This window comes from Salmo trutta, chromosome 14, assembly GCF_901001165.1.
Source record: "Salmo trutta chromosome 14, fSalTru1.1, whole genome shotgun sequence".
NCBI lineage: Eukaryota > Metazoa > Chordata > Actinopteri > Salmoniformes > Salmonidae > Salmo > Salmo trutta.
The window spans coordinates 44,280,727-44,294,664 of NC_042970.1; the positions used below are offsets into that span (position 1 = coordinate 44,280,727).

The 13,938-nt window shown below is 45.8% G+C and overlaps 1 long non-coding RNA gene across 2 annotated transcripts; it reads left to right on the forward strand.

The window, feature by feature from the left end:
* The first annotated feature begins 2,963 nt into the window (after positions 1–2,963).
* Positions 2,964–11,766, forward strand: LOC115208170 (uncharacterized). Of its 2 annotated transcripts, none has more exons than XR_003881099.1 (3): positions 2,964–3,005; positions 9,066–9,911; positions 11,452–11,766. It is a non-coding gene; the product is annotated as an uncharacterized LOC115208170 (long non-coding RNA). The 2 variants fall into 2 exon arrangements; XR_003881100.1 differs by lacking the exon at positions 2,964–3,005 and adding an exon at positions 4,608–4,630.
* Positions 11,767–13,938: the final 2,172 nt, after the last annotated feature.

The window sequence follows — 13,938 nt, forward strand, 5'->3', positions numbered from 1 at the left end:
AATTGGATGCATTTTACCGCCGTATCATACTGTGCTATGATTAGTTAAGACCACCCAAGTGGTTAGGTCATGGTCAGTTGATCATGGTTGGAGATAAGTGAACATGCCAGTTGTAGCTAGCTAATAAAGAGCTACGTTAAGAAATATCCTGTAGTACTGCATTTTATTATTTTGTACAAAGCGTGCAAAACAAGACATGGTGTCAGAGTAAAAGGTCTTAAAAGATGGATTTTTCTGGAGTTCCTTCACCTCGAATGGACTGGGAGTCTACAAACTTACCCGATGCGTGGCGTAAGTACAAACAGCATGTGGAGCTAATGTTCACGGGTCCTCTGAAGGAAAGAGGACCCTGCTCCTCTGGATCGGTGAAAAAGGGAGAGATATTTACAACACATGGACATTTACCGAGGCTGAATCAAAGGTACTGAAAACATACTACAATCGTTTTGAAGCATATGTTGTGCCGAAGACCAATACGATTTTCGCTAGGTACAAATTCCATGAGAAAGTACAGGGTGCTAGCGAGTCTTTTGAACAGTTTGTGACTGAGCTGCGTATGCTTGTGAAAGACTGTGATTATGCAAACAAGGATGAGATGGTCAGGGACCGTATTGTATTTGGAATACACTCACCGCGAGTGAGAGAAACTTTTGAATGTTAGGTCTGAGCTAACGCTGGACAAAGCTATCGACATAGCCAGATCTCACGAGCTAGCACAGTCTCAGATGAAAACCATTTCGTGCGGCAGCACGAGCGCATCACCCAGTCAGGCAGACATCAAAGCACACCTCCGGTGCCCAGAGAGCGCGTTTTAGAACGGAGAGAGACATAACTCCAAAACAGAGTGACACAGACTCAAAACGCCCCAAAACATGTGGATATTGTGGATACAAAGTGCATGGCGAACAAGGAAATTGCCCAGCTAAAGACAAACAGTGTACTAAATGTGGTAAATGGAATCACTTTGCAAAAGAGCTTACCGTGGAAAAACAGTACACGCAGTGAGTGAAGATGAAATGTCAATGAAAGAGTCAAACGATGATGAACTGTTTATTGATTCAGTGACACAGAAAAGTCAAATATCAGAGACAGAGCAAGCCTTTGCTGACATTGAGATAGGAACACAAGGCACAAAGCTAAAGTTCAAACTAGACACTGGTGCACAAGTAAACATTATTCCTCTGACTAAGTACCGCAGCTTGACATCTGAGTGTGAGCTACTGCGCAGACTGGCTGGTTATGGTGGAGAACAGCTCCCAGTAAAAGGCACATGCACTTTCAAATGCAAATACAAGGAAAGGGACATGATGTTGGGCTTTTACGTTGTTGACACTAGAGCACCTGCGGTGCTAGGTCTTAAAGCATGTTTAGACATGGACCTCATCAAGCTAGTTTTATCAGTGACAGCACCAGTAGAGACAGAAAATGTACTGGAGGAGTTTGCTGATGTTTTTACAGGAGTAGGATTATTCCCAGGAGAATGTACCATTCACCTTGACCCAGACGCAACCCCTGTGGTCTACCCACCGAGAAAGATTCCCCTTGCTCTCCGTGCCCGTCTGAAGAAAGAGTTGGAGAGCATGGAGCAATCTGACATAGTCACCAAGGTTACAGAACCGACTGACTGGGTAAACGCGTTAGTGGTGGTGGAGAAACCACGCACAGGCAAGCTCCGAATATGTCTCGACCCAAGAGACTTGAACAAGGCTATCAAACGCCCCCATTACCCTTTACCGACGCTAGATGGCATCACACACAAGCTAGCGGGAGCACACTACTTCAGTGTTATGGACGCTAGATCAGGCTACTGGGCTATCAAGCTCACAGAAGAGTCATCTAAGCTCACAACATTCAACACACCATTTGGACGCTACAGGTTCCGTCGCCTGCCTTTTGGGATTATCTCAGCCCAAGACGAGTTTCAGCGAAAGATCGACGAAGTGTACGAAGGCCTCGACGAAGTTGTGGCAATTGTGGATGACATCCTTGTCTATGGTCGAACCAAAGAGGAGCACGACCGAAACCTCCGCGCGATGCTGCAAAGGTCCTGTGAGAGAGGAGTCCAGCTCAACCCCGAGAAGAGCACAGTCGGCGCTACAGAGGTCAACTACTCCGGACATCTTCTCACAGCGAATGGAATCAAGCCAGATCCACAGAAGATCTCAGCCATAAAAGAAATGGAGCCACCAAAGAACCGTGCAGAGCTGGAAACAGTGCTTGGCATGGTCAACTACTTAGCCAAGTTCGCACCCAGCCTCTCCAATGCTAATGCACCCCTGCGTCAACTGCTAAAGCAGTCCAGTGAGTTTCTCTGGGACAAGCAACACGACATTGCTTTCCAGAATGTGAAAGACTTGATCACGAGAGAACCAGGACCAATCCTTGCCTACTACGACCCCAACAAAGAGCTCAGACTCCAAGTGGACGCGTCGAAGTATGGACTAGGTGCAGTGCTACTGCAAGAAGGAAAGCCCATCGGCTACGCTTCCAAATCTCTCACAGACTGTGAAATCAACTACGCTCAAATCGAAAAGGAGCTCTACGCCATTCTGTTCGGATGTAAACGTTTCCATCAGTACGTATATGGACGACAAGTCATTGTGGAATCCGACCACAAGCCCCTTGAGTCAATCATGAGGAAACCACTAGACGCATCCCCGCCAAGGCTACAGAGAATGATCCTTCAACTACAAAAATACAACTTCACAATCACTCACCATCCAGGCAAAGACATCCCTGTCGCAGACACACTCTCCAGGAAGTTTCTTACCTACAAGGACAGCAGCCTCAGTGAAGGCATGGACATGCAAGTGCACACTGTGTACAGCAACTTACCAGTTAGTGACACAAAACTGAAGGAGATCCAAGCAGAAACAGAAAAGGACTCACAACTCACACAGCTGAGGAAAGTCATACAGGATGGATGGCCTGAGGAGAGGAGAAAATGCCCTCAGAGCGTCTCAGAATTCTGGAACTATCACAGATCAACGGAATCATTTTCAAAGGTGAGAAAATCATTATTCCTACCAGTCTCAGAGAAGAGATTTTGACAAAGATCAAGGCGGATCGCTGCCCTAAAATAGTTCCAGACTGTAAACTTGTTATTGAAAGTTCACTTGAAATGCTTTGGTATTGTATTTGTTTGAAATGTTAAGATGTCATTTCTACAGTGAAAGCTGAGTTGCTGAGAATCCCTTGTTCGAAAAGTAACAGTATGTTGTATCAATGTTTCAGAGTCTATGTTGATTCAGTTGGTGTAGTATGCAATATAAATGGTTACTTACCTTGAGTTCAAACTACAGAGCATGTATTCAAAAGAAACGCTTAGAATATGTAAAACATTTTTCTTTTGTTTTAAAAGAAGGGGTATGTAATATTCATATGTGTAAACATACTGAATTATAATTGGATGCATTTTACCGCCGTATCATACTGTGCTATGATTGGTTAAGACCACTCAGATGGTTAAGTCATGGTCAATTGATCATGGTTGGAGATAAGTGAACATGCCAGTTGTAGCTAGCTAATAAAGAGCTACATTAAGAAATATCCTGTAGTACTGCATTTCATTATTTTGTACAAAGCGTGCAAAACAAGACACATACTACACCGGCTCCGACGCTCGTCTTATGTGGCAGAGCTTGCAAATTATTACAGACTACAAAAGGAATGTTTACGTGAGAATACTATTCATTGACTACAGCTCATCGTTCAACACCATATTACCTTCAAAGCTCATCACTAAGCTAAAGATCCTGGGACTAAACACCTCCCTCTGCAACTAGATCCTGGACTTCCTGACGGGCTGCCCCCAGGTGGTGAGGGTAGGTAGCAACACATCTGCCACGCTGATCCTCAACACTGGAGCTCCCCAGGGGTGCATGCTCAGTCTCCTCCTGTACTCCCTGTTCACCCACGACTGCATGGCCAGGCACGACTCCAACACCATCATTAAGTTTGCAGACAACACAACAGTGGTAGGCCTGATCACCGACAACGACGAGACAGCCTATAGGGAGGAGGTCAGAGACCTGGCCGAGTGGTGCCAGAATAACAACCTCTCCCTCAACGTAACCAAGACTAATGAGATGATTGTGGACTACAGGAAAAGGAGGACCGAGCACGCCCCCATTCTCAATGACGGGGCTGTAGTGGAGCAGGTTGAGAGCTTCAAGTTCCTTGGTGTCCACATCACCAACAAACTAGACTGGTCCAAACACACCAAGACAGTTGTGAAGAGGGCACGACAAAGCCTATTCCCCCTCAGGAAATTAAAAAGATTTGGCATGGGTCCTGAGATCCTCAAAAGGTTCTACAGCTGCAACATCGAGAGCATCCTGACTGGTTGCATCACTGCCTGGTACGGCAATTGCTCGGCCACTGACCACAAGGCACTACAGAGGGTAGTGCGTACGGCTCAGTACATCACTGGGGCAAAGCTGCCTGCCATTCAGGACCACTACACCAGGCGGTGTCAGAGGAAGGCCCTAGAAATTGTCAAAGACCCCAGCCACCCCAGTCATAGACTGTTCTCTCTACTACTGCATGGCAAGCGATACCAGAGCGCCAAGTCGAGGACAAAAAGGCTTCTCAACAGTTTTTACCCCCAAGCCATAAGACTACTGAACAGGTAATCAAATATTTTCATTGTGTGCTCCCCCAAACACTCTTTTTACACTGCTGCTACTCTCTGTTTATCATATACGCATAGTCACTTTAACTATACATTCATGTACATACTACCTCAATTGGCCCAACCAACCAGTGCTCCCACACATTGGCTAACCGGGCTATCTGCATTGTGTCCCACCCACCCCCCGCCAACCCCTCTTTTACACTACTGCTACTCTCTGTTCATCATATATGCATAGTCACTTTAACCATATCTACATACTACCTCAATCAGCCCAACTAACCAGTGTCTGTATGTCGCCTTGCTACTTTTATAGCCTCACTACTGTATATAGCCTGTCTTTTTACTGTTGTTTTTATTTCTTTACCTACCTATTGTTCACCTAATACCTTTTTTGCACTATTGGTTTGAGCCTGTAAGTAAGCGATTCACTGTAAGGTCTACACCTGTTGTATTTGGCACCCGTGACAAATAAACTTTGATTTGATTTGTCAACTCAGGGATTTGATCCAGTTACCTTTCGGTTACTGGCCCAACACTCTAACCACTACGCTATCTGCCACCCCATTGAAGGACCTCTTCATTTAGAGCAAGTGTAGAAATAACCTTTTTTTCATTAATTATATACTGCTCCAAAAAATAAAGGGAACACTAAAATAACACATCCTAGATCTGAATGAATGAAATAATCTTATTAAATACTTTTTTCTTTACATAGTTGAATGTGCTGACAACAAAATCACACAAAAATAATCAATGGAAATCCAATTTATCAACCCATGGAGGTCTGGATTTGGAGTCACACTCAAAATTAAAGTGGAAAACCACACTACAGGCTGATCCAACTTTGATGTAATGTCCTTAAAACAAGTCAAAATGAGGCTCAGTAGTGTGTGTGGCCTCCACCTGCCTGTATGACCTCCCTACAACGCCTGGGCATGCTCCTGATGAGGTGGGGGATGGTCTCCTGAGGGATCTCTTCCCAGACCTGGACTAAAGCATCCGCCAACTCCTGGACAGTCTGTGGTGCAACGTGGCGTTGGTGGATGGAGCGAGACATGATGTCCCAGATGTGCTCAATTGGATTCAGGTCTGGGGAACGGGCGGGCCAGTCCATAGCATCAATGCCTTCCTCTTGCAGGAACTGCTGACACACTCCAGCCACATGAGGTCTAGCATTGTCTTGCATTAGGAGGAACCCAGGGCCAACCGCACCAGCATATGGTCTCACAAGGGGTCTGAGGATCTCATCTCGGTACCTAATGGCAGTCAGGCTACCTCTGGCGAGCACATGGAGGGCTGTGCGGCCCCCCAAAGAAATGCCACCCCACACCATGACTGACCCACCGCCAAACCGGTCATGCTGGAGGATGTTGCAGGCAGCAGAACGTTCTCCACGGCGTCTCCAGACTCTGTCACATCTGTCACATGCTCAGTGTGAACCTGCTTTCATCTGTGAAGAGCACAGGGCGCCAGTGGCGAATTTGCCAATCTTGGTGTTCTCTGGCAAATGTCAAACATCCTGCACGGTGTTGGGCTGTAAGCACAACCCCCACCTGTGGACGTCGGTCCCTCATAACACCCTCATGGAGTCTGTTTCTGACCGTTTGAGCAGACACATGCACATTTGTGGCCTGCTGGAGGTCATTTTGCAGGGCTCTGGCAGTGCTCCTCCTGCTCCTCCTTGCACAAAGGCGGAGGTAGCGGTCCTGCTGCTGGGTTGTTGCCCTCCTACGGCCTCCTCCACGTCTCCTGATGTACTGGCCTGTCTCCTGGTAGCGCCTCCATGCTCTGGACACTGCGCTGACAGACACAGCAAACCTTCTTGCCACAGCTCGCATTGATGTGCCATCCTGGATGAGCTGCACTACCTGAGCCACTTGTGTGGGTTGTAGACTCCGTCTCATGCTACCACTAGAGTGAACGCACCGCCAGCATTCAAAAGTGACCAAAACATCAGCCAGGAAGCATAGGAACTGAGAAGTGGTCTGTGGTCCCCACCTGCAGAGCCACTCCTTTATTGGGGGTGTCTTGCTAATTGCCTATAATTTCCACCTGTTGTCTATTCCATTTGCACAACAGCATGTGAAATTTATTGTCAATCAGTGTTGCTTCCTAAGTGGACAGTTTGATTTCACAGAAGTGTGATTGACTTGGAGTTACATTGTGTTGTTTAAGTGTTCCCTTTATTTTTTTGAGCAGTGTATTATTGCTTTAGTGTTTATGTGTTATTGGTACACGCAACTACAACGTTACTTGAATCTCTCTCCTGTACCAGTGGTTCTGAATCGGATGGAGACAGTAAAGAGAAGGAAAGGACAAGGTCTTCACTTGCAGCAGGCCGGTGGGGGGACATGGGTTGAGTGTTACGCTGCAGTTCTAGCTCCTGACTGGTCTGTTCGCCACCGGGTCTTCTCCCCAGTGGTCCTAAGTTCTCCCGTAGGGCTGTCACTGGATATTCCGGGGGGTCAGGGTCATGGGTTCTGGTGTCAACACACCTCTAGGGGGGTCCAGGGACATTGCCTCCTGGGATATGCTTTCAAAAAAATTAGCTGTGAATTTTTAAGGGAAAATGCATCCGAAAATGTACTAATCATTTGGTGAATATGAATCTGTGTAGGAGGGCGGGAGAGAATGGGTGTGCGGAGGCATAAGGTATATGTTGTGTGTGTGTGTGTGAATGGATATGTAAGTAGATGTATAGAGGGGTGTAAATGTGTCTGAGAAGAAGGCAGGGAGGGAGGTTGGGATTAACTTGGCCTGGGTGGTTAAGAGAGGGCAGTGATGGGAGGTGGGGATAAGCTTGGCTTGGGTGGGGTAAAGGGGGGAGAACTGGGAGGGGGTGGTGGAGAGGGATGGATTTGGTTTGGGAGAAGAAGAAGTAAGCACTTAGTTATACTACAATGTCATTTTTATTGGATTTTTTGTGACTTGCAAACCCAGTGTAAAATGAATGGGTTCCTGGACAGATTAGGAAAGGATGTTGAATCATTATTATTCCTTGTTTATCATAACAACTAAGATTCAATGGTGGTTATTGGTAAGAAAGGAGAGGAGCTTTAGCCGGGGGATTGGGATGGGGTGACTGGGAGGGCATCAGACACGGGGCCCCACTCATCCCATCTTGGTGGACTCTCCCCAAGTAGACCCCCACCAGCCACAATACTTGAATTAAATGTTTTAAGTAAAACAAACCGACCGCAGTTCTTAAGTGGCTGCCTTTCTTCAATATATGTATGATGAAATAATCCACTGTTTTTGTTTTGGTACATTAGGAGAGGAGTTGCTTTATGTTTTTTGGTGCTTTTTGTGTGGCTTTTTAAGTTAAATGTCTGCTCGTTCCACATGCCCACACACTCTAAATATGCAATGTATACAATAACTATACCGAACAAAAATATAAACGCAACATGCAACAATTTAAAAGATTTTACTGAGTTACAGTTCATATAAGGAAATCAGTGAATTGAATTGGATTTCACATGACTGGGAATACAGATATGCATCTGTTGACACATCTCCTTCGCATAGAGTTGATCAGGCTGTTGATTGTGGCCTGTGGAATGTTGTCCCGCTCCCCTTCAATGGCTGTGCGAAGTTGCTGGATATTGGTGGAAATTGGGACACGCTGTCGTACAGGCGTCCCAAACATGCTCAATGGGTGACATGTCTGCTGAGTATGCAGGCCACGGAAGAACTGGGACATTTTCGGCTTCCAGGAATTGTGTACAGATCCTTGCGACATGAGGCCGTGCATTCATCACCTCAAGTTTCAGCATGCTGAATGCACGGCCCCATGTCGCAAGGATCTGTACACAATTCCTGGGAGCCGAAAATGTCCCAGTTCTTCCGTGGCCTGCATACTCACCAAACATGAGGTGATGAATGCACATTATCTCTGTGCATTCAAATTGCCATTAATAAAACACAATTGTGTTCGTTGTCTGTAGCTTATGCCTGCCCATAACATAACCCCACCGCCACCATGGGGCACTGTTCACAACGTTAACATCAGAAAACCGATCGCCATTCCTTTTTGGGGGGGGGGACAACTTGTTGGTATACTGTTTTACAGCGGAGAAATGGTGTCATTTTTCCACACTGAATTGTCATACATTGCCATCCAAAAGAGCAATTGTCCAAGAAATGCACTTCAATGAGGATTTATTACATTGTGACAGTGATGCATCATGAGTAAGCCGCACATGTTCAGATAAGCACGAGATTCCCTTTCATCCTATTTATTGAATATTGGTGGAATTATCGTCCAATATATTGCTCTAGTTATCCCCTGCACACACAGCGGGATTTTTGCCATCAGCACAGCATGTTTTTTTTTTGGTTCCTAGTGTTATTTTAGTGTTGTGTTGGGTGTCCTTCATTCTTCCATTTATTCCTTAATCCATTCGTTACTGTATCCCTCTGTCTCCAGGTGTTGGTTCTCCCTGGGCTGTGCTCTGAGCTGCAGTCTCCACTTTCTCCAAGAGGGGGCTCTACACTGCTGTCTCAGCCTCCTGGCATCGGTTGGCTGCTGACGGGTCACTGCCAACTTCTCTGGAGCCATGTCTCTAGGCTCTACACCCGTCACAGCTTTGAATGCTACTTTTCGTTCTGCATCACCCTCCTGACCTCTGGCCGTTCTCCTTGCTTTGGAGAGCCGTGGTCCTGGCCTTCGGCCCCGTCTCGCCACAGTGCACCACCACGTCCAGTCAGAGGGGAGTCTCTGAAGTTCTGAACGCCGCTGAACATGTGCTACATCCTGTTGGTGGTCTATGTCCAAGGGGATGGGTCAATCAGAACTTGATTTCCATTCAATCTTAGCAGGCAAAGAATGAGTTGAATCAGTCCAACTGAGAGCAGTAGCAGCACAAATAGAATCGCCTCTTAGAAACGTAAAGATCAGGGTCCTGTTCAGTAGGGAGAAAACGTTTAAAAACTGAGTAAAATGACGGGAAGTACGACCTCAATTTGGCCGATAAGAACGCAGATTTTCATTTTCATTTTCAGTCAATGTTTTGCTCCAGTGTACACTACTGAACATGACACTAGTAGTGTCACATTTGTTAATTTAACTTCTCTATTGTCCTCCAAAGAGGAGCAGCATTGCTGCCCAGGTAGTGAGGCCCTACTGCACACAGTGGCCCTGTGTATGGGGACCCTGCTGGTGTTCATGCTGACGGTAGGCCGCTAGACTGACATGCTCCTCATCCTTGTCACCTTCCTGGGGGGAGGCTGTCTGCCTGCTGTCCTCCCAGGTACTCCCCAAGTTCTGCCCCAGGTCAGTGTGGCCCCACAGTTTGAACACATCTCGCTCTCTCTGTTGCTCTGTTGGTTTTTCAGGTTTTCTTTCACCCTCTCTCTGCAGGGACGGCAAAACATTTCTTCATAGGGCTGTGTGAAAACGATAGTTTTAAGCTTAGATATTTTTAGGCTTATAATTTCTGACATTGGATGTCGGCTATTTGTTAGTCAACTTGTCTAATTATGCTGAACAAAAATATAAACACAACATGCAACTATTTCATTGATTTTACTTAGCTACAGTTCACGAGGAAATCAGTTAATTGAAATAAATAAATTAGGCCCTAATCTATGGATTTCACATGACTGGGAATACAGATATGGATCTGTTGGTCACACATACCTTAGGATCTTGTCACAGTATTTTTGTGCATTCAAATTGCCATCGAAAAAATGCAATTGTGTTCGTTGTCCGTAGCTTATGCCTGCCAATACCATAACCCCACCGCCACCATGGGGCACTCTGTTCACAACATTGACATCAGCAAACCGCTCGCCCACACAACGCCATACACATGGTCTGCGATTGAGGCCGGTTGGACGTACTGCCAAATTCTCTAAAACAACTTATGGTAGAGAAATTAACATAATTTTTTTGGGCAACAGTTCTGGTGGACATTCTTGCAGTCAGCATGCCAATGTAACAGTGCAGGTTCCGTCCCAACCTGGGCTCGAACCAGGGACCCTTGCACACATCAACAACAGTCACCCACAAAGCATCATTACCCATCACGCCACAAAAGCCGCGGCCCTTGCAACGCAAGGGGAACAACTACTTAAGGTCGCAGAGCGAGTGACGTCACCGATTGAACCGCTATTAGCGCGCACCATCGCTAACTAACTAGCCATTTCACATCGGTTACACCAACTGCACGCTCCCTCAACTTGAGACATCTGTGGCATTGTTGACAACATTTTTGAGTGGACTTTTATTGGCCCCAGCACAAGGTGTACCTGTGTAAAGATCATGGTGTTTAATCAGCTTCTTGATATATCACACCTGTCAAGTGGATGGATTATCTTGGCAAAGGAGAAATGCTCACTAACAGGGATGTAAACAAATTTGTGCACAACATTTTTGAGAAATACGTTTTTTTGTGCGTATGGAAAATGTCTGGGGTTGTTTATTTCAGAGCATGAAACATTGGACCAACACTTTACATGTTGCGTTTTATATTTTTGTTCAGTGTTTGTCTATGCAGCTTCTCGTCTCTCAACTTTGTCCCAGAAGACTAAATACAGCGGTGCTCACAAGAAACATGTCATAAATGAAAAGAATGAATGCATCAATAATCTAGTGTAGTTGGCATCAGTTAAGTTCTCTTTCATCTCTGCTTCTCTCAAAGAGCGAGGATGTTTAGGGACTAAGGAGAAAATGCGATACTTCTAAAACAGGGGAAAGGTTCTTCCTGTACAACATCAAATGATGTCAGTTTAACATATTTTATGGCACTGACTGTTGTGATTGCACGATAATAGTGTTCACTTCCCTCATGACAGCTTCTATTGTTCTTTAGGAGGGAGCAGAAGACATTCACAAGCAGATCTGTCCGGCATTCCAGAAGCCTGTCATCAGACAGCGACACACAGAAAGACTATCAGGCTGCAGAAAACCACAACACAGACCAGTTACTGTTTCACTCTACCTCAGACAAAAAACGTTTACCTCAAATACAGCCGTCTACTGGCCTGTCTCACTCAGTGATACTGTTGAAATCCAATACTGTCCCCATTTACAGAGACATGTTAAGCTTTGATGTGGCGCAGCGGTCTAAGGCACTGCATCTCAGTGCCAGATACAGACCCTGGTTCGATTCCAGGCTGTATCACAACTGGCTTTGATTGGGAGTCCCTTAGAGTGGCGCACAATTGGCCCGGGTTTGGCTGGGGTAGGCCATCGTTGTAAATAATAATTGTTTCTTAACTGACTTGCCTAGTTAAAGGTAAAAAAATAAATGATGTTGTCACGTACACACTGTTTCCGTCATAAATCATATCAACGTTTGCTGTTTTATAACCTTGTTTGGACCTGTGAAGGGAGACTTAACCCTGCTTACACAAGGGGACTGATGTTTATTTACTCTTATCTTCTCTTGAATTATTAACCAGTCTATTACCATAGTGACAAGGGTGTGGTTGCTAGAGCCACACGTATACAGTTTGTTCCCTGGCTACGTGACTTATGTTATTATATAACTTTGCTGTAGATTTGTGGCGTAGCTAGGTATTGTATGCTATTTAGCTTTACCAGATGTCCTGACCATTCAAAATATAACAGGTGTGTGTGTGTATTGTCTGTGTGCAGGCCCACCTATTGTGATCATTTCTATTATGTAGGAAGCGTGGCAATACAGTGAGAGAAGGCGGGTGAATACAGAGTTAGCAGTTTAGTGGACGGTAAAATGGGGGGATGATTAAAAGGAGACGTAGAAGATAGAAGTTGAGAGTCGAAGAGCAGAGGGAGAGGCGTGTGTGTGTGGTAACTGTTGTCTGCGCTGGGTGTACCTTGTTCTTTTAAAAACCTGTCATCAACACGCCCAGTTGCACAACTCTAGGATATTTACATTTTAGTCATTTAGCAGATACTCTTGTCTAGGGCCACTTGCAGTCAAACAGGAAGTACAGACATGCTTCTTGCTTTATGGACTAACCCGAAAGAAAGAAATGAGACCGTGCTTGGTTTATGATGCCAGGGCTATGGCTAGGGTTTTAAATAGTTGCAGATGGAACCAGATTAGAGTTGAAACCGGGTTTTAGATATAGGCCACAGGAAGGGCCTGTTTATTCAGCAGAAGGGGTTCTACTGAATCAACTGAAAAGACATTTATTTCATAGAGATGTAACAATTTGGGCTGTTTTCCTACAATGGCCATCTCCCCTTACCCACTCATATGAGTTGCGTTGTCAGTTTCCCCCTTTTCTGCATCTGGGTTTCTGGGTTCTTGAAGAAGGGGGGGGGCTGTGGGGGAGGGGCCTAGATTTTAGAGGTTGATGTCATCACTGAGCATGCTCCCTCTTGCAGCTGTGACATCACCGCAGCGCAGCATTCCATTCTTCAGACACTGGAACAACACAGACCCCCTGACCCAGCTCCCCCTCTAGCAGCTCCCCTTCTCTCTCAAGCCACTTCTCTCCGTTGATCCTCTCTCACTCCGTTCTCTCATTTCTCTCTCACATCATCTCTTACACAGTTCTGCACTGGGCCTGTGCCTTTCTCCTTTTCACCCTTCCGTTATCAAGCCCCCTATCTTTTCTGAATCTTTCAACGTTCAGCCTCCCCCCCCCCCCCCCCTTCTCTTGCACAAGCTTCTCTCTGGCTGGAATGAGGGTGCAGGCTCCACAAGGTTACGCTCCACTCAACGGCAAAACATTTGCTGATAGAGCTGATAAAGTCCGACTCAGGAGAGGAGAGCTAATACCAGAACAGAGCTGATTTCTAACTCTCAGACATCCTGCAATCTCTCTCTTTCTCTCTGTCTATACCATTTCATTTCTGCTATGATTCGTTGCACTGTAATGTGTTTGTTCATTTACTGCTGCTATTAGTCCCGACACTGACTGAGAAGGGGGTTTGAATCTAACTTTAGTGAGAAGTAGACTTGCACTTTCTTTAGCCTTCAGCATTCAGTATTGGGGAAAAGGTATTATGTTCTTGTTGATTTACAGCACTGCATTAGAGACCAATAGTTAGCCAAGGCTAAATGAGAGAGCAGGAGTGAGTGATAGAACTGAGCGGGGGATGGGAAGAGAAAAATGAGGGGAAAGGAAAAAAAGAGAAGGCAGACTCAATGAGGGAGGTAGGGAAAATAAAACTGACAGAACAATGAGGGAAAGTGGAGAAAGAGAGAGTGGGGAGAGGATAGCTACAGAAAGAGGGCAGCTGGAAAAGGCAGGTACAGTCACATCCTGTTGGATTTCAAAAGATAAAGAGGGAGGAAAAAAGAGGGGGGCCAGCATGCACTCTGTGATACTGTACGTGCTGTGCGCATTACCAACGTGTGTGT